Below are 27307 nucleotides of genomic sequence, written 5' to 3' on the forward strand. Positions count from 1 at the left end.
CAACGTTGCTTGGGTGACCAAGAACCTGAGACTAGATAGCCTAGAGACTTAGAGTAAAACAAAACAAACAAACAAACAAACAAAAAGAAAGACAAAAAATGGACTAAAACTTCTTTAAAAAAAAAAAAAGACTCCTAATGACATTCATCACCAGAGAAACTTCCTCCTGAAGCAGATGGGAACAAATACAGAGACCCACAGGCAGATGCTGCAGAGAGGGAGAGATCTCGGAACACTCAGCTCTAAATGGGATGTGTCCAACAAATCTCTCCTCTCAGGGCTCGGGGAACCCTTCAGAAGTGGAGGCAGAAAGAGTTTAGGATCCAGGGAGGTGAAGGACACCAGGAAAACAAGGCCTCTAAATCAATACTAGCAAAGCTCGTATAAACTCACAGGGGCCGAGGTCGCCTGTGCAGGGCCCTCCATCTTTTGTGTATTTATTATGGCTTCATGGGTAGTGTTTTCATGGGATTCCTGAGTGTGTGAACAAATGGTTCTCTGGTTTTGTGCTCCTTGGTTCTCTTGGGCTCCTTCTGATTGTTTGTTTTGCTCAGTTATAATGTGCTGGGTTTTGTTCTGTCTTATTGTTTTATTTTATATTATCCCGTTTGCTAACAAGAGACAGAAAGGGCGTGGGTCTGAGTGGGAGGGGAGGTAGAGAGGAACTGAGAGGGAGGGGAAACTATAATCAGGATGTAGTATGTGAGGAAAAGAGCTAGCTTCAATAAAAAGAAAAAAATTATTACTCATAGAACAAGCAAGAGTGTGAGTCAGAAGAAAAACCACCTACCAATAGAAACAGGCACGGATATTAAGGTCCTGATGGGGTTAGCAGGAAGAAGTTTTGAACAGGGATTTAAATGATAATAAACTTAACAAGGAAGGGAGTGAGAGACATAAAAATACCGTCACGGAAATGCCAGGGTGACAGGCCATGTAAATATGAAAATTCTGTGGATGGTCGCCACTGACAGACCAGATACTGTAGAAAAGATGAATGAATTTAAAAACAAAGCAGTAGATGACATTCAAACTGAAATACAGAGAGCAAAAATAGACTGGAAAAATTGTCCGCCACCACCTCTGTCACCTACAGGGCAGAAACGAGGCTATGGTACACATACAATTGGGACGCCAAAGGAAGGCCCAGAAGAAATCACGGCAGTGAATTTTCCAGAAGAAATCACGGCGGTGAAGTTTCTATATCTGACCAACTATAAATCCACAGATGCAGAGAGTTCAACAAGCCCCAGGTAGGATAAGATGGACCAGAAGCAAACCTCACCAAAGAACAACACAGCTAGACTGCTAGGACTCAGTGTTGGAGGGAAAAAAAATCTGAAACTCAGCCAGACAAAAGATCCGTTCTGTGTAGGGACAAAGATAAGAGGGGCTGCAGAGCAAGTCTTTGTTTTTAACATCTTTAAAGGGCTAACAGGAAAACCTGCCAACTTAGAATTCTCTACACAGGAAAACTGTCCTTTAAGAGTGAAGGTGAGACAGTGGCTCAGCTGGCACAGTGCTTGGCTCGCTGTAATCTCAGCAGGAGTTCAAGGTCATCCTTGAATACTTGTGTGTACACGTTTATTGTTGCATGTCTTAATCATTGTTCTCTTGCTGTGAAAAGACACCATGATCAAGGCAACTCAGAAAAGGAAGCATTTAACTGGGGCTTGCTAACAGTTTCAGAGGCTTAGTTCATTGGCATGACACTGGAGCAGTAGCTGAGAGCTACATCCTGAATCGCAGGCCCCAGAAAGGTATCAGTACCTCTCTCTCTCTTTCTATCATCTACCTACCTATCTGTCTGTCTGTCTGTCTATCCATCTATCTATCTCTACAGGTATCTATAATAGATAGCTATACATATTTATAGGTATCTAGAGAGAGAGAGAGAGAGAGACAGAGACAGAGACAGAGACAGAGACAGAGACAGAGACAGAGACAGAGACAAACAGACAAACTAGGCCTGGCATGAGCTTTTGAAATCTCAAAGCCCACCTCCAGTGACACATTTCCTCCAGTAAGGAATATCTGAGTTCCACCCCCTGGTGACTAAGCATTTAAATATAAGAGCCTATGGGGGCTCTTTTTATTCAAACCACCACACTGACAGGAAAAAAAAAAAAAAAAAAAGAACTAGCCTAGATGCCCAACAATAGATGGATGGGTAAAGAAGCGTAGTACATATACACAATGAAATTTTATTATATTCAACTAGAAAAAAGAATGAAATTATGACACGAGCAGGAAAATGGATGAAGAAGGAGATCATCATGTTAAGTGAAATAAGCCAGCCTCAGAAAAACAAACATCCTGTGGTGTGTGTGTGTGTGTATGTGTGTGTGTGTGTGTGAAAGAGGAGAGAGAGAGAGAGAGAGAGAGAGAGAGAGAGAGAGAGAGAGAGTGTTGTATAGGACATATAGTTAAATATGTAGGACATGGAAATAGAAAGGGTAAGAATGACAAGAAGGGAAGAAGAGATTTTAAGGGGAGGGGGAAAGAGACTCATTGAGTGAGCCAGACAGGAAGACTATTTATGGAGAGGAAGGGAGAAGAGCGAACAGTGGGAGAGCCATATGGGGAGGGTGGGGGGTAGGGTGGGGGGAAGGTACAAGCAGAACAAGTTACAATGATACACAATTAAATTGCCACAATGAAGCCTATGCCTTTGTATGCTGACCTTAAAAATTAACAAAACAAAACAAAACTCCCAGAGAATCAACTTTGTGTTGTTTACAAGATGAAACTCCATTTAAATGTCTAGGTCCAGATGGGCTAAAATTAAAAAGGAAAGAAAGAGAATATATACCTTCTGAACACTATATTACATCAGAAAAATGGAATGGCTATATTAATACCAAACAAAATAGATTTCAATACAAGAAAAACTGCCAAGGCTATGAAGGACTTAGCCCCATACTGAAAAGATTGCTTAATAAAGATTTTAAACGTGTACACGGAGCAGAGCTTCAAAACACATTTGTCAAAAGCTGACAAAAGAGAGCTAGGGAGATGGACAGAGCACAAGTACAGTTGGAGGCCTCACCACTCCTCTTTCAGTAACTGATAGGGCAGAAAGGATTGAGAGCCAGTAAGAGCTAAGGACACAGGCTGGGCCTGCAGCTCAGTTGGAGAGCCTGTGTCCGAAGCTCCTTGGTTTGATCCTGACGGCAGCATCAGGCACATGTCTGCAATTTGTCAGGTGGAGGCAGGAGGATCAGACGTTTAAGGTCATCCTCACAGTAGTACCAAACTTGAGGCCAGCCTGAGCTGCAAAAATAAAACAAAGGGCTGGGTGTGGTGGCAAAGGCCTTTAATCCCAGCACTAGTGAGGTAAAAGTGGGTGGATCTCTATGCACTAGTCTGCATAGTGAATTTCAGGCCAGCTAAGGTTACATAAAGAAACCCTGTCTCAAAGACCAAATGGAAAAAAAACCAAAACAAAACAAAGGAAAACACCCAAACCCCAAATCAACCCCAAAACAAAACCAATCAATCAAACAAAAGAACATAAAAACCTATTCAAACGAAGAATTAAGCACCATCATTGACTGGTCTGTTTAAGAGTGCTGACCGCAGCAGAACTCACATTCTTTGCAAGTGCATGTCTATCTGTCTCCAAAACAAAACACATTGATAGGCCATAAAATATGTCTCAATAAACTTGAGAGTTGAAATTACATGGAGTCTCTGACTGCAGATGAATTAAATTTGAGATTAAATGATAAATCATCATCAACAACAAAATGCACTGATATTTGGACATTAAAAGATAGTTCTCTGAAAAGCTCACAGTCACAGGAGAGAAAGCACATGCTGACCTGAAAGGCGATGAAACTGAAAACGTCGCAAAGGGTGGTGTGACGCGGACGATACTTTCACACACATTTCAACTTGAAATGTGCACATTAGAAAAGATAACTTCCATACCCCACCCTGAAACACCCAAACAATAGCAAATTAAGTAATAAATAATGGGAATTTGTAGGATGGAAGGAAACAAGAGTGTAAATCAGGGGCTAGGGATTTGGCTCAGGGCTTAAGGACACTCGCTGCTCTTACAGAGAACCCAGGCTTGGTTTTCAACACCTACACAGTGACTCACAACCATTTATATAACCCCAGTGTCATTTTGTAATTTATAATTCCAGTTTCCAATGCCCTTTCTGACTTCTGTGGACAAGAAGCACCCACGTGGTACATATGTGTACATGGGATGAGCAATCATTAGCCTAAAATAAGTCCATTTAAAAATAAGAGTGGAAATAAATGAAATAGAATACAGAAAAATAGTAGAGTCAACAAAACTGAAATTTTGGTTTTTAGAAAGTTGATAAAATTGGCAAGAAAGAGAGGGGCTTTAGAAATATGAAAGGGGTCATCATAACAGATCCTATAGGTATTTTAAAAGAGAATACTGTGAACAGTTTGTGCTTAATGAGTGAAGTTTATTGTACGTTAGAATGGAATACTACCAATCCACAAACTCACCTAAAAAATAGATAAGGAGCCAGGTGTGGTGGCGCACGCCTTTAATCCCAGCACTTGGGAGGCAGAGGCAGGTGGATCGCTGTCAGTTCGAGGCCAGCCTGGTCTACAAAGTGAGTCTAGGATAGCCAAGGCTACACAGAGAAACCCTGTCTCAGAATCGAACCCCCCCCCCCAAATAGATGAGGGATTTCACTCAATTCATTCTAGATGGTCAGCTTTATCCTAACCCCGCAGCCAGATGAAGATATTACAAGAAAACTAAAGACCAACATTCCTCATGACCTCTTAAAAATACCAGTAAACTGGGAACAATAGTATCTGAAAAAGAACACAAATCATGACCAAATGGGGCTTGTTCCAGGAATGAGAGGTTGATTTATAATTAAAAACAGAAAATCCACCGATATGTGGAAATTAGTTAATTACTCACAGATTTTTACCTAGTTTTGCAGAGTTTAATTTTGTATATTTGAAAAATCGAATAACAGAGACAGGAAGATGGTTTACTGGGTAAAGGTTTGCTTTGCAAATATGGGGACTTGAGTTCAAATCCCCAGCACCCCAGCAGAAGGCTGGGAATTGCCGTGTGTGCCTGTTGCTCCAGCATCTGGGGCAGAGAACACCAGGGGAAAACATTGCTTCTGAGAGCTTGGAGGCCAACACGCCTGGGAAGATCAGAGCATCTGTGCTCAGTGAGGGGCCCTGCTTCAATCAATAAAGCAAAGCGCGGTAGAGGAGGATCCTGGCGTTCTACTGTGGCCTCTGTGTGTGCACGTGCACAGGTGCTCACACTCGCACAGTCATGTACGCACACACTCATACACGCATGCAATGCTTATTTTTAAATAATGTAGAACTTATTTGGATGTGTGGTGCCAGTGACAATATAATTTTTTTGCCGAAGGCCTATTTTACCAGACGATTTGTTGAATCATTTCATATTTTTATGTTTATTTTGCCATGTATTAAGCTACTGATTTACATATTTGTCATGCACTTTTGCCACTGTTGTTATTAATAATGTCTAGTAATAGTATTTTAGACATTTATTTATTTTTATTTACTTATTCACTCATTTTGGAGCTGGGTCTTATGTAGCGCAGGCTAGTCTTAGACTTCCTAGCTGAAGGTACTCTTAACTCGTGGTCCTTCTGCCTCTACCTACTGAGTATGTGCCACCATGCTTAGCTTACAGTTGGCTTCTTTTTTGATACAGGGTCTTTCTGTGTTGTCTAGGCTCACCTCAAATTTGTGATTCTCCTGCCTCAGCCCCCTGAGTTCTGGGATTATGGGCATGCATTATCATGTCATCTGTAATAGTTTTGAGCCAAATTATTTACATCTGGCAAAACAAAGGAGATCTCATAAACAAACAAACAAACAAACAAACAAACAAACAAAAGCATTGCTATAGCTAGGTGGTGGTGGCGCACACCTTTAATCCCAGTACTTGGGAGGCGGAGACGGACAGATCTCTGTGAATTTGAAGCCAGCCTGGTCTACAAAGTGAGTTCCAAGACAGCCAGAGCTACATAGAAAAACTCTCTCTTAAAAACAAAACAAAACAAACAACAACAACAGCAAAAACAGTATTGCTGTAGGTTTTATTTCTTATAATAAAATGTATTTATTAATAGCTAGTATATTCACTTGGCTGAAAACTCAAATAATAGAGTATCACAGAAACAACAAATATTACTATGCTAATTTCCTGTGTCTTCATCCATAGATATTTTGTATATACACTAGTGTTGCACAGGCTGACCTTGAACTTCTGCATTTAAATTCTCCTGTTTCACCTTCCCCCAAAACTGGAAATACAGGAGCGTGCCACCACGCCCCGGTGCACAATCTTCTAAGTGTGCTGCATTTTTCACTTAAATTTGCATCATTGGTGCTCATTCTCTTTCAGCAAACAAGTGCTGCCTACACAGCATGTATAGTGTACCTGTATACACAGATGCATAGTGTACCTGTATACACAGATGCATAGTGTACCTGTATACACAGATACATAGTGTACCTGTATACACAGATGCATAGTGTACCACCCAATGCAGTGTTTATTGATGGTTGTTTAGATCATTTCTATTTTTTTTCAATGTAGAAACAACAGATAGAAATAGCATTGTCCATACACTTTTAAAATATAGATCCAAGGATATCTGTAAGATTATTCTTGTACATTATAGTGCATGGTGCATACATTCATTATATCATTTAGTCTTCAAAAGAGAAATCAATAGATTAAAAATATGCATATTTATGAATTTAAAGTATTGCTACATTGTTTCCACTGGCTGTACAAATACACAATACTGTGGACTAGCAAGAATTGTGTATCTACAGTTCCTTGGTCCCCAACACAGATCTAAGACCTTTGGAAATGGGGTGGAAGTACCTTTGTTCTAATGACTGCTTTGGGGGGGGCCTCCTGGAGGAGGGATGGTCACCAGAAAGATCCAGGCATTTTTAGCCTTCGCCCCACCCTTCCCAGGGACAGAAGAGGGTCTGGAGCTGGAGGGAAGCATTGCCTGGGTTTCTGTGAGGAAGCCCACAAACATCCCTCAGGTGCAGGCCTGGGCGAACATCTGAGTATGCAAATGTATTCATACACCGAGAGGCGGCATATACCATATTGGCAGGGACAGAAGTGTGAGCCCTACACACTTCCAATACCACTCTGTGTACCTCTCTGCCTGTCTCCTTTGCCCTATCTGTCATTACATATAAACCAGTAAATGTATTGCTGTTTCTTGAGCCACTGCAAACAAGTGGGGAGCTGTGGGAACTCCCAAGCAGTAGCTGGTTGATACAGAGGTGCAGGTGTTGTGGAGTCTGCTTAAAACCAACACCACTCAAACACCAGGTCAATGCAGATGGCATAATTTAATTATAACCAAGCCACTTCTGATTGATCAGGGCCAGAGAACAGACTCAGGAGCTGAACTGCACCCCTGAGGGGATGTTGCACAGCATATTTAAAGGATGAAGCCATAAAGTGAGGGGGGGGGGCGGGGTGGCCTGTAGCACTATCCAATCATATTTTGACATAAGCGGCTGAACAACGGAGTTTCCATCAATCAGGACAGGAGTTGGTTCTGGGCCTGGAAATATGAACTTAGTTTGACTCTGTCAGCAAGACGGAGAGGTTGTCCTTTGAAATGGCTGGACTCAGACAACTGTCTCTTTACAACAGAAGCCGTTCAGTTACTGGGAAGTCCCCAGCTCCCCTAGGGCCTGGGACTTTCTTTGTACTTAGTTTCTCCCTAGGATTAAATGAATTCTGAAAATGAAATGGTAGTGCTTAGAATAAGCTTCATCTGCTTGTTCCCAACACAGGTAAGCTGTTTGCTCTTAACCTGTGCAGTCTGCAGTAACTGAAAAGCTACTCTCAGAATTAAGTTAAATGGTGATTCACCCAATTAGTGTCTGCAAAGGACACTAAGAAGAGAGAGCTGGCTTTCCCTCTAAGATAGCAATAGCAGTGTACCTGCTTACTCATGTCTTCATCATGGTCTCAGACTTTTTAATTGTCAACATTTTATTCTGTTAATTGTTTTAACTAATATTTATTCCATTCTTAGTGAGTTTTAAAGCTCTCCTTAATGATGATTTTATTTCTAGAAGTTACGGCAGGATTTTAACATGCAGCATTGATACCTAAGCTCCGGTTGACAGTTTTGCTTTCTTAATGCAGCTTGCTTATTTTGTATTTTCTTTTATTGCATTGGCCTTAATTTGTAGAGTAGTATTAAGGAATAACACCAAAACTGAGTATCCTGTTGAGTTACTGATTTTAATGATAAGAAGTAATGCTTTTTACTTCTTTTTTGTTGTTGTATTTTCATTTTAAATAAGACACTGCCACTCTTTATTATGCTAAGAGATACTGACCTGTCCTTCTTGCACGCCAATAGTAAAACAAACAAACTAACAGAAATGGGTGTGGACTTTTAGCCAGTGTTTTTCAGATTGTGGATCTGAATTATTTGCTTTCTTACTGACTGTATAAATTTGTGTGTGTATGTGTGCAGTCATGTGTAGGCATGTGTGTGTGTGAGCATGTATGAAGGCCAGAGATCAACCTTCAATGTCATTCCTTAGGGACCATCCATTCTCTTTTTTAAAAATTATTATTTTATTATTTTTTATGTATATGAATGTTTTGCCTGCGTGTATTCCTAGGCACCGTGTGTGTGTGTGTGTGTGTGTGTGTGTGTGTGTGTGTGTGTCCCTTGGAACTAGAGTTAGGAATGGTTGTGAGCTGCCATGTGAGTGCTGGGAATCAATACTGGGTCCTCTAGAAGAGCAGCCAGTACTTGTAACTGCTGAGCCATCGCTCCAACTACCATCTTGTTTTTTGAGACAGGATCTCTCACTGAGACCTGGAGCTTGCCAACTAGGCTAAGCTGGCTGGCAATGAGCTTCAGGGAAGTCTGTGTCTGCCTGGCCCCTCCAGTACTTAGATTGGTCTGCTCGTCTGCATAGGTGCTGGGGTTCCAACTCTGGTCTTCAAGCTTGTGAGGCGAGTGCCTATCAACTGAGCTCTCCAGCAGCCTCCTTCCCCCTTTAACCCAAGATCTCATGTATCCCAGGCTGGCCTTGACCTTGCTTTGTAGCAGAAGATGACCTTGAACTTGTGATAGTCCTACCTCCAGCTCTCAAATGTTGGCCTGGGCTACCATGCTAGGTATATGCAATGCTGGAAATCAAACCCAGGGCTTTCTGCATGATAGATGAACACTGTGTCAACTGAACCACACCGTATCACCTCCCCTGCCCCTGCAGCCCAAGTTGTTTAATTTTAATCACCAGAGGAAGCCCCATCTCACTACCATGGGTACTGCTTTTCTACATTTTTTTTTTTTGACCTTGTTAGTGTTGCTTCCCCCTGTTGTTTCCTGTGTGTGCTATTCCCGATAGGTCTTGTTATCGGAGTTTTGATGTGCTCATAAAAATGGATGGAGGAGCTTTCTTCTTCATCCTCTTCCCAACAAACTTCTCTCTGCTCTCTTGGACTGGAGAAGGCAAGTCTGGCCGAGTTCAGACCCGCTCCGGGACCTGTAAGTGACCTTCAGTCTGTTCCTGGCTTTCTTCTAGCCTCTCGCAGTGTTGTCTCTGGCATTTCTGCCTCTCTTTGCGACTGACTTCCCTGCCTGCTCCCCAGCCTCTGAGTGAACCCAGGGGAGGGGATTTCCTTGGCAGATGGAGGTTCTCGCTATGCCCCTCCCACTTCCGGCAGGAGTTCTCCCAGCTGGGCGTCCTCCTAGGGCTCTGTGCAGCCCTGGCCTGCCCCCTGGCCACCATGTGCGTCCTGGCCATGGCTTCTCACAAGCCACAAAATACTGAGAATAAGACTCACTTCCCCAGGTTCACGGTTCAGAGATACACTGGGGATTTTAGGGGAGCTCCTACGAGCAGCGGCTTTGAAGGGGCTGTTGTGAGAAGGCGATGGGCTTGTTTTGGCTGCTTCCAAAGGAGAAGGATCACAGGGCAGACTCCAGGCTGCACTTTACCTACAAGAGAAACAAGGATTGGATGTCCACCCGCAGAGTTTGAGGGTCTGGTGTAGGCTGCTGGTATAGCTCTGCAAGCCTCTGTCCTGCTCTTTGAAACAACTTGTACGTCCGGCCTTTCTGTCCAGCTCTCAGGGAACAGCACCATCACGCTGAGGCCTGAGCCATGCAGTCCAGCCCCTGGCTTAGGCCGACTCTTCCCTTGCCATCTTCCCTGATGACACCCGAGACCAAGGCCACAGCATCTAGAATCTGACCGATTTGGGTTTTGATTCCCTCACATGTCACTTACTAGCTGTGTGCCTTTGGTCACACTGGCGTAGAGGCTGGAAATGAGAGACTGGTGTTAGGTGATGATGGCTCCCCTGACAGACTATGGACATTTACTGGTCTGTGAGTAAGGAAATAAGAGTCCCTCGGCCTGGGCAAAACCAAAGCGTGCTGTAAGCAAAGCAGTTAGTCCACACGAACAAACGTGTGTGGTGCTGTGGAGTCCTCAGTGAGACAAGCCAGGGTGTTGCAGTCACCCTCAGGTCCCTCTGCGGAAGGCTTTCTGGGGAGATGGAAGCTGGAGCAAACAGTGTGTGTAAGCGCTTGAGGTTCTTAGGAGCTGAGCTTCTACTCAGCCGGGGAGAGAAGTGAGCTCAGCAAGCCCTCAGGCCTAGGCCAGCTTGGCCCAACTGTGTCTCCTAAAAACTGTGGTCAGTGGTCAGGTTAGGCTTAGAGGTCTGCCCATCTCTGTGAAGTGGGTTGGGGGCTCCCTCTAAGGATTCCAGAGGATTGAGTGGTGCTTTGCAAGGTGGAATTGAGTGAGCACGTGACCTCGAGTACATGAATTCTTCCCTGTGACGAGGTGAAGGTGAGGTGTAGTGTAGGGAGTGAAGGGAGGTGCAAGAGGGCCCCAAACTTGAGGCAGAGTACTCAGGTGATCTTGCTTCTTGGGCTGGTATGTGAGGAGGCGGTAGAGAGTGGCCCGGCAAGGGGGTAACTGGCAGATGTTTATGTGTGTTAACACAGCGTTGCAGAAGACTCTTCCTGCCTGGTTTAAATCCCAGGCCTCAGTGTTACTCCCTGCCTTGCCTTTCTGCAGTTTGTCCCCTGAGGCTGAAGAACATGCTTGCCCAGTATTTCTAGCTCTCTCCTCTTTGAGGCACGTGATAGGATTGCTCTTCTTGGCTCCCTGTGGCTGCCTGGAGATGGAGTGACAATTTATGGCCAGTGGATTGTGCAGGCAAGGGACATACATCATTGCTAGGCGAGGGCGTTTCATCGCTAGTGCAGGGCCTCCCGGGCTCTCTTCCTGCCAACGGTGAGGATGGTGTTCGAGATGGCGGCTGCTCTCTCAATGAAAAGTGGAGCAGACCCCTAGTGTGGACAGGGTGCATGAGGGAAACACCCCTCAGCTGCCTCAAAGCCCCTGTTTCTATCCTCACAGTGCCACAGCAGACCCAGATCTCCTGTCTGTTGCCACAATCATGCTGATTGTCTTTCCGTCTTCCTTCTTTCCTTCCTTTCTTTTTTTTGTTTTTGTTTTGTTTTTTGTTTTTCATTTTTCGTTTTTTTTTTTTTGTTTTGTTTTTGGAGACAGGGTTTCTCTGTCTAGCTCTGGTTGTCCTGGAACTCACTCTGTAGACCAGGCTGCCTATGAACTCAGAGATCTGCCTGCTTTTGCCTCCTGAGCTGGGATTAATGGCATGTGCTCTATTGAATTTCTCCTCTCACCCTCCCGCCCTCCTGCCCCCCCTCCCTCCATGGAAGTGTGGTAGGAAAATGACAAGTCTCTGCTCAGCCCAGGTGTATCCTTTGTTCTGGGTTAGACTTGGCTACCTTGGCATGCTGGTAGTACCAAAGGCCAGGATCCCCAGATGCTCTTGTGAATAACTGTTACACTGCTCTCAGGAGAGAATGGAACCAGCAAAGACACATTTTAGTGCATACCCCTTAAAAATATCTCTTTGTTGCTAACGTCTCATGGAGGCCAAGCTGGCCTTGAAATTGCTATGTAGCCAAAGATAGCCTCAAAGTTCTGATCCTCCTGCGTCTACCTCCTGAAAGCTGGGATTTCAGAGTTGTTCCACCATGCCTAATGTATGCCATGCTGAGGGTAGAACCCAGGACCTTGTGGGTCAAAGCTCTACCCACCGAACTACAGCCACAGCAGCTCCAAGGTGAGTAGAGAGACTTGCTCAAAGCCTGTCTTGTGCTTCAAGGACTACAATCACAAGACGAGGCTGGTTTTTTCTTCTTCTTCTTTTCACGTCAGATGGGTAACGTGCCCACATTGTAACAAGGTTTAATGGGTGGCACATGTCAAGCACAGGCGTGAATACCCAATCATCACTCTTATGAATCAAAAAAAGAATCTAGGCTGTTTTACAAAGAAACATTGACACAACAGCCATGTCTGAGCATTGCTGAATGTGACACATAGGGACAGAGCCTACGTGACACCGTCAATGTCTCATGTGCCAGTTGTACGGCTGACAGGGAGGACCAGGCTCAGAAACTAGAGTCCCCACAGAGTCATCCATTACAAGCAGTGACAGCCTGTGGGACAACTCCCACTGGAGTGACAGCTTACCATGCTAAGGAGGAGTATGAGCTGAGGACCCGGCATCACTGCTCAGACCCCCTGAGTTATGTTGTAGCTTGCAGAACATAAGAACCCCATCACCTAGACATAACCATGAGTTCTGCCTCTCACGGCTTACGCACTTAAGGACAGACAGAAATGGGTCAAAGGAGATGAGTTCAGCTACAGTGGGGTGTGATAGCACGTGCCTTTCATCCCAGCCATTTGGAGGAAAAGGCAAATGGATCTCTGTGAGTTTACATCAGCTTGATCTACATAGAGAGTTTCAGGTCAGCCAGGACTACACAGCGAGAGACTATTTCAAAACATCTTCCCCCTTCCTGCTAGACAGAAAGTTCAAGAGGCCTAGTACATAGCACAATGACTATGTTTAACATGTTATATTCTTGCAAATTTCTAGGATAGTTTTTACATAAAAAGGAAAGGTAAATATGGAAAGTAATGGGTATGTAAATTACTTTGATACAGCCATTTGACAATAATACTCCCTTAGCCCAAACATCATGTTATTGTAAATAAGACATTCTTTTGTCAATTGACTAATTTCATGGTAGAAAGGTGGACACATGATGAAATGTCAAATTCTGTGAAATATAAATATATTTGAAATTTTGAAGTTAACAAAAAGTATCTACTATATGCTTGACTTTGAAGTAAATGACACAGGCACATGACATTTTTGGAAGCTTCGTAAGGTGAATACTAATTTACCTTTACAGGTGAGGAGCCAAGCATTACATAACTTCTTTCCTCCTAGGTGGAAGCAGGAGCCACACAGGTAGGTGACAACCACCCAGAAAGGCACAGTCCTCCAGTGCCCCCATCTGGAGCATCTAACTTCTGCTAGGTTATGCACTTCCGAAGCTGGGCAGGACCCCGGAAGGAGGCCCTTTGCTGGGCAGGTCCCCTGGAAGAAGGCCCTTTGCTGGGCAGGTCCCCTGGAAGAAGGCCCTTTGCTGGGTAGGTCCCCTGGAAGAAGGGCCTTTGCTGGGCAGGTCCCCTGGAAGAAGGCCCTTTGCTGGGTAGGTCTCCTGGAAAGAGGCCCTTGCTACTGCTGGCCTCTTGGCTGAGGGCATTGACCTCCTTTTATCCACAGAGTCAGCAGATGTGTGGGTGATTTATAATGGCCATTAGTGGGGTGCATTTGAGGCCAAGCATGAACCTCCTGTACTCAGCTCTGCACAACTCTGTGCAGGAGCAAAGAGGAGTCAAATCCCTGGGATCAGTCTAGTCACAAAAAGTGACCTGTTGCTTTAAGACTTAAAGGAGAGGTGGTGAATGACAATATGAATACACTTAGTTCTATTAGACTATGTTTTTAAAAATGGCTACAGTGGATTTTTGTTTGTTTGCTTGCTTGTCTCCTTGCCTGTTTGTTTGTTTTGAGACAGAGTTTCTCTGTGTAGCCCTGGTTGTCCTGGATCTTGCCTTAAAAAGCAACAAAACAAAACAAAAAAACCATTATTTCTTATCTAGTGTGTACATATGTGTCAGTATGCATATACGTTGGCTGTGTATGTTTCTCTCTCTGTGTGTGTGTGTGTGTGTGTGTGTGTGTGTGTGTGTGTGTGTGTGTGTGTGTATCAGAGGACCACTTTATGGAGTTGATAGTCTCCTTCCATTATGTGAGCCCTGGGATGGAACTCAGTAGTCAGGCTTACTGGCACCAGCCCTGCCCCCATGTTGACAAATGCTATGAGTTTTAACCACAAATACATATTAAAGAATAGGAGGAGAGGAGAAGGAGCACCACCATCATCTGGGAAACGGGATCCGTGGAAGAAATTGCCTGTTCAAAGTGTGGGGGTGCACAGGAAGGTAGAGAACTGGGGAGGGGGGGCCGGGAAAAGAAGGATGTCCTCCCTGGGCTTCTTGTTTGCCTTTCCCGTGCTGCCAGAGAGTTGAGAAACGTTGACACAAGTGATACAGCCAAAAGTGCCTGCAAGATTCATGCTTTCCCAGTGACATTTCAAACAAGGATGTTACAAATAACGAATGAGTTGTGCTGACTCGGGGCCAGGGTGGATTTTACAGTATTAGCATTGCTTGCTCATCCGTAAATCCAAACGCTGTTCTTCATAAAACTGCCTGACAGTTTCATTCACAGAAGGAAATTCTTTAAGATGAAAATGAGGCAAAGCTGCTCATATTTATTTTGTTATGTTGTCTCATGTGGCTCGGGCTGGCCTCAAACTTGCTCTGTAGCTGAGGCTAGCCTTGAGCTTTGGCGTCCCCTGCCTCTGTCTCCCCAAGTACTGCGATTACAGGTGTGTGCCCCTGGGTTCAGTTATCACACTATTTTAACAGTGGACCCCAAGGACTTGAAATTTCCCCCAGGAAGCTAATGCCGGAGAAAGGAAAGGCTGAGTCCTGGTGCCAGCCAGAAGAGGAACTTGCTTGCCAGGAAGACATTTCACACAGGGGTGACATCTTGTCAGACAGCCTAGATGGAGCTGAAACAGTGATAGACTATACCTCACCAGGGTTGCTTAGTCGTGTATACCCATAGGCATCTATTAAAACCACATGCCAGTCCCTTGACTGGACCCCTTTACTTCCCATCTTCCCAGTTGTGGTTGTATCAAATGCATTTCCTTTCTTTGCTTTCTGTACAATTGTCCTGTTGAGGACGGGTAGTCAGTCCTAGCTTGTTGGGGCTGCCTTCCCAATACATTTGCTATGCCTTTTCTGATATGAGAGTCTGTCTTTCTGTAACTGGGAGCTAAAACAGATCTTTTTTAACCAGCTGTGGTAGACACACCTTTAATCCCAGAACTCAGGGAGACAGAGGCAGGTGGATTGCTGTGAGTTCAAGACCAGCCAGGTTGATAAAGCAAGTCCAGGCCAGCCAAGGCTAACACAGAGAAACCCTGTCTCAAAAAACCAAAACAAAAAACAAACAAACAAAAAAGACCTGTTTCTCCTCGACGTTGAATTTGGCCATGGCATTTTATCGCAGAAACAGAAAAGTAACTATTACATTCTGTCTCAAAAATAAGGCGGGAGGGGACTGAAGAATTGAGGAAGACAGTCAGTATTGACTACTGGCCTCCATGCACACTTCCATATATGTGAACATGCACAGATACAGCACACAGGCACTCACATGCACATAGATAGATAGATAGATAGATAGATAGATAGATAGATAGATAGATAGACAGATAGGTGTGTGAGTGGGTGGGAGGGAGGGAAGAAAGGTAGTTGGGTGGGTGGATAAGAGGGAGGGAGGATGGGTGGGTGGGTGGGTGGGTGGATTGATGGATGGATGATACATAGATAAGATAGATGATAGATAGATGATAGATAGATAGATAGATAGATAGATAGATAGATAGATAGATGAGGGTGGACTTTCTCATTCCCTTCATTCCTCCCTCTGCTTAGAGACAACAGCCTTCTGTATTTTGCTCCTAGACTGTAATTCTGCATCGGGGAAGACACTGGGGTCTTGGGGGTCACACAGCCTCTCTTCCCTTCAGCTCTTGGTGCCTCTTGCATATGAATCCCAGAACAGTCTTCTTCTCTTTGCCTTATAAACCAATCGCCCTACTTCTATCACTTTGCCTTTTGGCCAAGATTTCTTCAATTCCAGTTTGTCTTAGTCTGTGGTCTCTGGGTTTTTGCTGGATTCCTTTCTCTGAAAGCTCTCCCAGATAAATCACAGCTATCATATCAACTCTGCACCTCTCCCAGAATAGCTTGAGTCCTTGGGAGAGCATCCAGGAAGCCTGGTGTTACACATTGGGAAAAAAAACCCTTTCTGCCCAGAGGACAAGGGACTCATCCAAGGTCTTTGCTTTGAGTCGGGGCCAGAAATAAACTTTTCTGCCTTTAGGGCTTTTTGTTTCCCTAGTACTAGCCTGCTTCCTTCTTCTCCAGGCTTCCAAGGATCGCTTCTTTGCCCTTGCCCTTTCAGATGCCATATCTATAGCAAGTTGGCCTCTCAACTTTGTCCTGAGCATCTGCTCTATGCTACAGAAGAAGGCTTGAGCAAAGGGAAGTGGATGCTAGCCAGTGACTGGAGGAAGTGACTTCTACTGTCAAATAATAATTTAAGAATGAACTGTGTGAACAAATAGTATTAGGGTAGACTTTACTCTGAACCTGAACTTGGTGAAGGTTCATGGCCACCGGAACAGCCGTCCTCCCCTTCTGTCTTCTGGCAAGAAAGCTGTTTTGTTTCTGCGGCTTTGGGTGGTGTTTTTCTCATCAACAGGGGCTGATTCCTGACTGAGTTCCAATCAGGGCCTCCGGCTGTGCCTTGAGAGTTCTGGAAGGAAGAAGATAATAATGCCAATTACAAAGTTCTTTCCCAGTCATACTCAGCGAACTCCTGGTGACAGCAAGGAAGCCCTTATTAGTCTCTTATTTTCTGAGGGTACTATGACCCAGAGAGGTTGAGTGCTTAACTCAAGGCCACACAGCCAGGTGGTTATTGCATCCAGGGAAGGTGCTGAAGTGCTTGCCACACAAGCGTGAGTTCAGCTCCTCAGAACTCATTAAAAAAAATCTGGGCACCAGTGGCCTATGTTTTGTGATCCCACCACCAGGGAGTCATGGAGAGGTGGATCCTTGAGTCAGGCTCAGAGAATTTGTGTTTCCTGAGAAACCCTGTTTCAAAGAAACAAAACAATCCACCCAAGGTCAGCTCCAGCCACACACACATAGGTGCATACATCTACAGACACATACATACATACATACATACATACATACATACATACATACAATCTCCCCAACACAAAACAACCCTTCCCCACTATCCAGCACATAGCTACTCTCTCCATCCCTTGCTGTGAAGGTCTGAGGTTGAGGCTTCCCCAGCTATGAGAACTTGGTCACTCCTTGACTACTCTGTCTTTCCCCTCAGATTTAAGGTAATCTAGTAAGTTTCTCATCAGAATGCTGGGCGGCTAAATGCAAGGGTCTCAACCATGTGTCTGATGGGCAGTGAGTTCTCAGGATGGTTGGCACAGTGCTCGGTCACTCTGCCCTCATCTCCAATGGGGATTCCCCCAGGACATCTCTGGGGAGGCTGATTTCAAATGTCGTCATAATGTATGACCTTTTGAGGTTACGCAGGTTGCCTGCTCACTTAATTTCATTTAAAAATCCTGATACTTGGAGATAATCCTAAGCAACCATCCCTCTGACTCATGGTAATTAAGCACACTAGGTCAGTGAACCGTATAAATAGTTGAATTTATTATTATGTTTGTGTAACCAAGAGACATTTTAAGATGGTCTTTTTTATTGGTAGTCTTTGGTGTTTGCAACACATGTATGTTATAGGTACCATTTAAACCCAACAGCATGCCCTGGTAATGACTCACATTAAGAGACAAAAATAGGAAAGAAATGCATTAGACATGTCATTGGGGAAATGGGGGTAGGAGATGGGGCACAGTATAAAAGTGTTAATTTCCTGATTGATATTGCTTAAAGCAGATTATAATAAGGTAGAAAGGGCTTTAGTCTCTAAATAAGATTTTAAATATACTTTCTTCTTGTTTTGTTTTGAGACAAGTTCTCACCATGTAGTCCAAGCTGGTCTCAAACTTCCAATTCTGCTTCAGCTTCCTGAGTTCTGGGGTCATAGGTATACACTACCATGTCTGGCTAAGAAACACTTATTATGGAAAAGAAAGAAACTCAAGAAATTCCATTACCTTAGTGTTTTTAATCTAAGTCAAAGATTAATAGATTTTACCATACATAAAAGTATCGACAAAGTAGGGACTCAGCATGTGGGTCATGGCCCCTTTAGGGGCCTAAGGACCTTTTTACATTCATGTCAGATATCCTGCATATTAGGTCTTTACATTATGATTCACAACAATAACAAAATTACAGTTATGAAGTGGCTGAGAGTCAATACAACATGAGAAACGGTATTAAAGGGTTACAGCATTAGGAAGTTAAGAACCACTGTACTAAAGTATGACCCTTCATGATCTCTCCACTTGCTCATTAATTCATCCATCTACCCATCAATGCATCCTTTATCCATTCATCCATTCATTCAAGATGCATTATCCGCTCTTTCTTTCTTTCTTAGTTACCTACCTACTTGTCTATGCATATGAGGGAAGACACCTATGTAATGTTTTCTTGTACCAGATATGGTTATTTTCCAGTGGTGTTATATTGAAAATTAAGGATTCTTCTCTTTGTGTTTTAAAGATACTGTTCAAATTCCTTATAGTAAGGGTATAACTTTTTATAAAAATAAAATAAAACAAAAGAGTGGGAATCAATGCTCCTGAATTTCCCATAACATTTGGGGTCTCCCTACATTTGGCATCTCTGAACATCCCAAATTGTCTCTAGCCAAGGCCTTTAGACTCATCCAATACCTCAGTACTTATGGTGGTCCTATCCCTGGACCCTGCTGCAGAGTTCACACAAGAAGTCTTCAGTGCTGGAGACCTTGAGTGACAGGCTGTTGCTGGCCTACAGAGAGGCATGGGACTGAGTGGGTAGGGAAAGAATTTTTGAGAGCAGGAAGACAAGAGAGAGGCTCTGAGTCTCTGGCATTTCTTGGCTTGCTTAGGAGGCTATCAAGCCTAGAGAGAATAACTTGTTAAGGGTTGCCCTGTCGCAAGCATCTAAGCCAACCAATTGTCCCTCTGTGAGTAAGAAGAAAAGAAAGTAGGCTTTTGGGTTCTCAGACTCGGCATGGAAACAGAAAAATAAGAGGTCATCAGGAAGTAGAGAGAGATGAGGGACACATTCCCTCCGTTCTCAAGTGGCTGATCCTGCCTTCCTATTAGGCTCACCAGAATGAGCATCTTTGGGGACTGCTAGACCCTCTAGATGCAGCTACAGCATGCATTGGAGCTTGCAGAGGAATCCCATGATGCAGCTACAGCATGCATTGCAGCATGCAGAGGAGTCCATGTGGGCTGACGGCACACAGGGTTTGCGTGCTATGGAAAAGATCCAGATGACTCTGGAGGCCTGTCTGCCGCATAGGGGCCTCCTGAGAGCTGACATAGGCTCTCGTGGTACTTTGCATTTTTCTGATGGGATGGGGCTAGGGGTGTGAAAGGAACTCTTTCAGGACCCTGGAGGGCAGCCCCTGCTCAACTTCAGCCAGTTGTCAGCACCTCCCTGGTGGACAGCTCCAACTTCCCACCAATGACTGGACCATCCCCACTGGGCCACCCTGTGTGTTGTGAAAGATATTCTCTCTTCTTCTCTCTTTTTTCTTCTCCCTCTCCCCACACCTCCCTCCTCCCAGATCCATCCCCCCTCTCTCTAATTCATTTTGATATAGGGAGTTTCGATTCAAGGTTTGTTTTTCAATATGCATGATGTATAAATAAGGATACACAGTCCAAAGAAAGAATTCCTTTGGCAGAATATAAGAACTGGAGTGATTAGTTAGAAACAGTCAAGGGATGTGTTTGTCATTGTTCAGGAATGTTTTATAACATAATTTTTTTTCAGAACCAAATCAACTTTAAGGACACATCATCTTACAAAATTGTTTTGGGCTATTTCCCAGTGTTAATGCAATATGGGAGGGGTTAACTGGGCATGGAAACCTTAGAATTCCAAGTATTTTTTAACAGCTTAAGGCTAAAGTTCATAATATTTGAAATCTGGACTGTCTCAGAAAAATCCAGAATTAGGAAGACCACATGCATAGCCAGCAGTCTAGCATGACTCAGGTAAAAGAGAGAAATCAAACAGGAAACAGAGGCCTGTCCTGGCATCTGGCACTTGCACAGTAAGTGAGGGTTCGTGGAAAACTTTCTACTGGCAAAAAGAAGAAAGGTTTGGAAACGCATGAAGCCACCCATTGTTTCACTTCATAGGAGAGGGACGTTGGCAACCATCTTGTAAGAAAGCATGAAGCCAGTCGGCCGCTGCCAGAAGAGAGGCTCGTTCGCTTTTATCAGATGCCTCACTGGGAAGTGCCCTTGGCTGGAGCTTGGGTCTCTGCCTGGAGGGCTCAACAACACAATTTTGTCAATGCTTGAAGCGGCCCCATCCAAGCTCTCAGGTGCATGTTGTGTTGAATACGAGCCAGCTGTTCACTGGTAGTGGGAGGCATCGGCTACCTCTAGTCAACAGCTCCTCTTTTTCTTTAAGACAGAGTCTCACTACATAGCCCTGGCTGACCCAGAATTCTCAATATAAACCAGCCTGGCTCTGAACTGACAGAGATCTGCCTACCTCTGCCTCTGAGATGCCCTGCTAAAGACAGGTACCACCATGCCAAGCTATCCTGCAGCTCTAGGGGACCAAGACCTCTGGGTCTTTGCATGGGCTAGTGCTCATGTGCACATATCCACACACATACACATAATTAACAGTAAAATAAATATCTTTTAAAATGATTAAATCTAATAAGACTGTAGTGCTTTGTGCTACCTACTCCTGACCCTAAGAGTGGCCTCTTTGTCTGGTTCTAATTTTATCAAAAGAAAGTTGTCAGCATTCAGTTCTCAGTGTGAAGGGAGGACGTTGCTGATGCCCAGTTGTGCTGCTCAAAGGAAATAGGGGTGGGAAGGAAAAGAATCCGATTAGTAACTGGAAAAGGAGGAACATTCAGAAACAAGGTATTTGATGTGTTCTGAACTTTTTATGACCGCTGATTTCTGGAGTTCTTCTGGAATAGAAAATGGACAAGCCCAGCCAAGAACATTTTGAAAAAGAAGAATTTGCTCTATTTAATATCAAAATCCATAGTAAAGCTACGGTGTTTAAAACATAGCAGAATTGTTGTGGGACTAGACAGGTGTGTCCATAGAACACAGTAGAGAGTACAGAAGCAGACTGCTGTTCATGACGGGTATTTCAAGCAAGAGGCCAAGGGGTGGAGGACGGGGCCAGGGGTTATTCAATATTTGACATTATTATAGGTGCCTACTTAGAAATAAATTAAGATGAAATTGCTTTCACAAAAAACATTCAAATAGACTATGGAAAAACACTAAAGAATAAAGCAAAAAAAGTTCTAGAACAAAACTTAGTAGGCTTACATTTTACGTAAGGTTACATTTCACTACATTTTGTGGATGCTTTAAATGGGGGTAGTATTGATCATCCTCCTACACACACACACACACACACACACACACACACACACACACACATGCATGCACATGCACATGCACACACACACACTCCTACAACAAAGTATAAATTATAGAGGCATAGCGGATTGACAATAGCAGCAATAAAGTAGAATAATTAGAGCAATATTCTGTAAATTTGTTTAGAAATTCTGAATTGTTTATTTCTGGAATTTTCTATTTATACTTGGGGGACCAAGGTTGACTGCAGGTGAGTGAAACCGTATGAAGTGAATTAGGGATAAGGAAGGAGTCCTGTGAAGGAGAGCATTACTGGCCAGGTGTGGTGGCCAACCCCAGCACTTGAGGTGCAGAGGCAGCCAGATATCTGTGAATTTGGAGCCAGGCTGGTCTAAATATTGGACTCCAGGACAGCAGGGGCTACACAGACAGACCCTGTTGAAACAACAACAACAATAACAACAACAACAACACAGTAGGATAAAACACAACAAAAGTCTTAGCTTGGACCAGGCCACTCTACAGTTTTAAGGAAAAGGCCGGCAGGTTTGATTCTAATAGGAGAACTTTTGTGAAAGTTAAGGCACTGTAATCAATCTCGTTAAGACTCATAAAATCTCCAGTCTCCTTTTCTCTGGATTCTGCTTCTCTTTCTAAGTCTCTCCTGTGCCTGAATCCTGTCAGCCTATTTCTGAGTCTCAACTCCTGCTCATTGGTCTCTCAGGTTTTCTGTCAACCCCATCTCTCTCTCTCTCCTTAGGTTTTGTCTCACAGTCTATTCCCCAAGTAAGAGCAGACAGGTCCTGGACAAACTGATTTTCATGGGTGGACTGAAGGGCAAAGAAGTGTGGAAGAGACAGAGGGAAAAGAAAGGCACAGTGGAGGGAACGTGTAGGCACATCAGGATGTCAAGTTTCATAGGCACTGTAAACCCTCAGATGGGTGGGACCGTGCTCAGAGCTGGAAAAGGATAAGCAGGGGCAATTTCAACTGGAAGGTAAGTGGCTAAGTGTGGGCTGTGGGGTCCCTTGGGTCTCCTATCAGGGAGAGATGCTCACTCAGTCCTCAGAGTATCTGGGCACCTCGGGGCTTTCTCCAGATCTGCACGTCAGAACAAAGGGAAATACTGCCATTCCTCAGTCACCCAGGACCCTGAAATTCACTAACATTTTGACATTGACATTGTCACATATCTGAAAATGACCTTCATAGCTGCCAAGACTGTGTTGACTTTCTGTCTTTTAAACTTAAACTAAAAGTCTAGGTTTTCTTCATTTTAAAAATACCCAATTCTCCCTCAGCATAAAACAGGGTACAATTTAACCTGCACATATGCAGATGGCATTTTATAGGCTGAAGCCTCCTCTGGTCTTTGTTTTTATTGAAGGCTGCTCTGCATCTCCACGCTCCCTGAATGACATCTGGGCTCCGTCTCACTACCCAATGACTTATATTTAAGGTCAAAGGCTACTGGGTGAAAGACAGTGTTGCATGCCTCTCTGTGATGTGACTGTCCTCACAACACAGACACCATGTCCCGGATTGTGTTGGTGAAAGGGAAACACTTCTGGTAACAGTTGGGGTGGGGTGGGGTTGTAATTTCCCAGGCAACTATTTGAATGCTATGCTCTGCTTCCAGTGCAAGCCTCTCCTCTGGGCACAATATACAAGGTTTTCACTCCCCTCCACAGGCAGCTGAGGTTCAGAGAGGCTCAGAACATGAGGCAGGATACAGGGACAGGGCCTGAACCCAAGTCCGGTGCACATATCTCAGTGACATTTTGGCTTCTACTCTCTGTGCTCCTGTGGGTGCTTGTATGTCTTCAGGCAAGCCAAGCTGGAGGATGTCTGTAGCTCTTCCACCATCTGTCCTCCACAGCCTGTCAGTTCTGCAGAGTGTAGCTGACTGGTCCAACCCAGTCATTCATTAGTCTCTAGGCAAGCTGCCTTGCAGAAGTGGCTAGGGGGCCCCTTGGCTTTTGCCACCTCCCCCATGATCCTATGTTTCCTTTGTGTGCTCCTTGGCCTCTTCTGAATCCCTGCTTCATTCAAGACTCTTTGGTGTCATGTCTTGATCTCAATGTCCTTCAGAACAGTCAGAGAGAAAGAGCAACAAGACAAGTCATTCTCCTCCCCCTCAGCTTATTTGCTCTGGTCCAGGGGCTGCATCTGGAAATGAGTGATGGCCTCCCTGTCCCCTCCTCTTCTCCTTCTTTCCCAAGGCTTTGCATGTGCTAGGCAAGAACTCTCGATTGCTTAGCTGCAGCCCTCTCATTCTTTTTCTCAAATTGATTGCCCTCCAATGGTTAGGGGTGCCCTCCATGCACTGGTCACTATCGAGAGATTCTCTTTGCAAGGATAGGTGGGGTGACAGGAGGAGAAAGAGACAACCCTTATCTCTTTCATAGATGGCAGTACTCTGGGGGCTGGGATGTGTGGTGATCTGTTGGCCGCCACACCCAGCGTGGTCTGGAGGACACCCAGGGCACATTCTTGAATCTCGTGTCTCCCTCACTGGCCTCAGCTAATATGACTCACTTTTATTCTCCCATTCAGCAACATTAGCCACTCTGCCTGCTTGGCTGTGCCAGGGCCATTTCTGGGCCCTGCATGACAATATGTCCTAGGCTCTGTTCCTAACTTCAGGGAGCTTTCCTGCTTCTCTGGAGGAGGCGGACACACCTGGCTAACTGAAGTACATAGCATCTCCTAGAGCTGGGCTGGGGTTCACAAAGGGCATGGTGGCAGAGCAGAGCAAGGTCTTTGATGAAGGCAAGAGGATAGTGTGAAGCCCAGTGTTCTTTCTAGAAGCTGTTGAATTCCTGGCCAGAGGCAGGAGAGGACAGGGGGAGCCAGCAGAGAGGGAGTGAGCTTGCAGTGGATCCCCTGGCCAGGAAGGGGAGTGAGAAGCCTCGAATGTAGCATTGACAACTGTTTTTCTTTCTTCTGGAGAGCTGCCACGCGCCGCCACAGAGAGCATTTCACGGGTAGATGCATATTATCGAAATGTGTTTATCTAGGAAACCAGAGCCCAGACCCAGCATCTGTTTTGCAGCACAGCCCTGAGTGTAGTCCAATTTTCCAGTTGGGTTAATAAAAATAAAACTTGGGAAGCTGTGGGCTGGCTGCATCAGGGGTTGAGTCCTGGCCTTATGTGGGGTCACGGATCCACTGTGGACAACCTTGCCCAGGGAGGGAGGAGCAGCCAGCCAGCTCTGAGGAACACACCTCACAGAAGAATGGTGGCTTTGAATGTGCTCTGTCTCAACCTGACTGAATTTGATGGAACCCTTACTGTGGCTAAAGCACTGGGCTGGGGTGCGGGATGGAGTGAGATCTGGATGAGGACTAGAACCTGGGCTGGGATGTGTGGGGCAGGACTTGGGAGCTAGAAGGACCAGCAGGACATGGCCTTGCTCATGGTCACTCCCTTGAAGTCATCAGGAGGGCGCTGACCAGAGCCCTCAAACTTTTTAAAAAAGGGGTAGGGGAGAGGATGGGGATGGGCAGCGGCTCAGTTGGTAAAGTTACTACCGAGTCAATCACCAGTGCCCACATAAACAGGCAGGGGGTGGGGTGGGCAGGAATAAGAAGATCTCTGTAACCTACTGGCCAGCCAGGCTGGATAAACTGGTGAGTTCCAGGCCAAGGAGAGACTCTGTCTCATAAAGAAAATGGACAGCACCTGAGGAACAGGAGCCTACACACACACACACACACACACACACACACACACACACACAAACACACACACAAACACACAAAAACACACACACACACAAAAACACACATACACACATACACCCACACACACACAAACACACATACACACACACACACACACACACACACACACACACAGCCTTATAAAGGCTTGCACCCAGGCCCTCTGTCCCTCTTGTCTGCTGGCCGGTGCCCCCACCCAACACAGCTGCATTCCTTGTGATGGGTTTTCTACTCTCCAGATGGCAGTTAAGAACTTGATTATCCCTAGCTTTTGAGTTCTGTCTCTCTCTCTCTGTCTCTGTCTCTGTCTCTGTCTCTGTCTCTGTCTCTGTCTCTCTCTCTCTCTCCCCCAAATTACTCAGGGTAAGGTGTTAATTGGCCCTAACTGAGGTGTGGACAGAGTCACTCTTGGTAACACCAGCTATGACAGGGGTTCAGAAACATTTGTATAAACATGGTTGAGGGGCGCTCACCCTGAGGCACCATGCTGGTGTATGCGCTCTCATTCGTAGGGAGTGCTTACAAGTGAAACACAGTTGGAGACAGCGTCACCCTCACCTGACCATACCCTTTGAAAGAGGGACAAGGTGGGGAAAGGAAGGCTACTTTGTTAGGGTGGGGAGGGCTGGCCCAGGGCTCCTGCCTCTCTCAGCCTGGTGCTCTTTCCACTACACCCTGTTCCTCTGGTCCTGATGTGAAGCCAGTGATTGTGAAACAGACTGCCTAGCAGCATTCCCCGGGGAGTAGCTGAAGGCTGAGCAGGGTTGATTAAAGATAATTTTGCTGGCGGAACTTGGCGTGAGTTGGGAGCCAAACCCCAAGATTGTGGGCCAGTGTGACCCTTGGGGAAACTATCAGAAAGCGTATGTCATAGGCCACGGCAGGGTGGTCTCTCACAGGACGCAGGGTGCGCAAGTGAGGATGGACCCTCAATCTTGCTGGCAAAGCTGGGACCAGCAACCCTGAATCTCAGCTCAAACTAGGGAGTTTGAGTCATGGAATGGGGCTTGGGGAGAATCCTTTCCTCCTCTGGGGATGGAGAAAAGGATCCCCAAAGCAGGCTGGAAGTTCACTCCTAAAGGGTCCAATGGGAAGGGGACTGTATGCCCCCTGAGTCAGCCTGAACCTATTGTCTTAGTGTTCTGTTGCTGTGAAGAGATGCCATGACCGTGATGACCGTGGTAACTCTTATTAAAAAAAAAAAAAAAGCATTTACCTGGGGCTTGCTTACCGTTTCAGAGGTTGTCTTTTCCTCATGGTGGGGAACACAGTGGCAGGCCAACTTGAAGCTTGACGCTGGAAAGGTAGCTGAGAGATCTGCATCTGGATCCACAGAGAGCAGGCAGAGAGAGACACTGGGCCTGGCTTGGGCTTTTGAAACCTCAAACTCCATCCCTAGTGACCCACTTCCTCAAACAAAGCCACACCAGCCTTAATCCTTTCAAATAGTGCCATTCCCTGGTGACTCAGCGTTCAAATCTATGAGCCTATGGGGAGCCTTTTTATTCAAATCAGCACACCTACTGAGCAACTTTACTGCTCTTATTCTTCTGTCTCCGGGTGGTCTGTGGAGCTAACATTTCCCAGGATGCTGTCTTTGATAAGCATACTTTGTATCTGCTTCTATCTCTGTCTCTCTCTGTCCCTCTCTGTGTGTGTCTCCGTCTCCCTGTCTCTGTCTCTGTCCCTGTCTCTGTCTCTGTCTCTGTCTCTGTCTCTGTCTCTCTCTCCAGCGCCTAGTGTCTGGAGCTACTCTTACCATCCCGACAGTGGCTTCCTCTGTATCCCACTGGAAGACTCCTTGTAAGGAGCACCCAGCTGAGTGCTCCCAGTCCTCTGTGCCTTGCTGCGAAAGGTGTCCAGCAGCCTGCACCTGCCTATGCCTCTCTGAACTCAGCCAGCTTAGGGCTCCATGCCCATCTACT

The 27307-nt window shown here is 45.2% G+C and overlaps 1 non-coding gene and 1 pseudogene across 1 annotated transcript; one reads left to right on the top strand and one right to left on the bottom strand.

The window, feature by feature from the left end:
- The window catches only part of LOC127192036 (intraflagellar transport protein 43 homolog), an 80115-nt pseudogene that overhangs the window by 43440 nt on the left and 9368 nt on the right, over positions 1-27307 (top strand).
- LOC127192535 (small nucleolar RNA U13) lies at positions 12271-12375 on the bottom strand. The gene has a single exon (XR_007831004.1). It is a non-coding gene; the product is annotated as a small nucleolar RNA U13 (small nucleolar RNA).

The sequence above is a fragment of the Acomys russatus genome, chromosome 7 (genome assembly GCF_903995435.1).
Source record: "Acomys russatus chromosome 7, mAcoRus1.1, whole genome shotgun sequence".
NCBI classification, from domain to species: domain Eukaryota; kingdom Metazoa; phylum Chordata; class Mammalia; order Rodentia; family Muridae; genus Acomys; species Acomys russatus.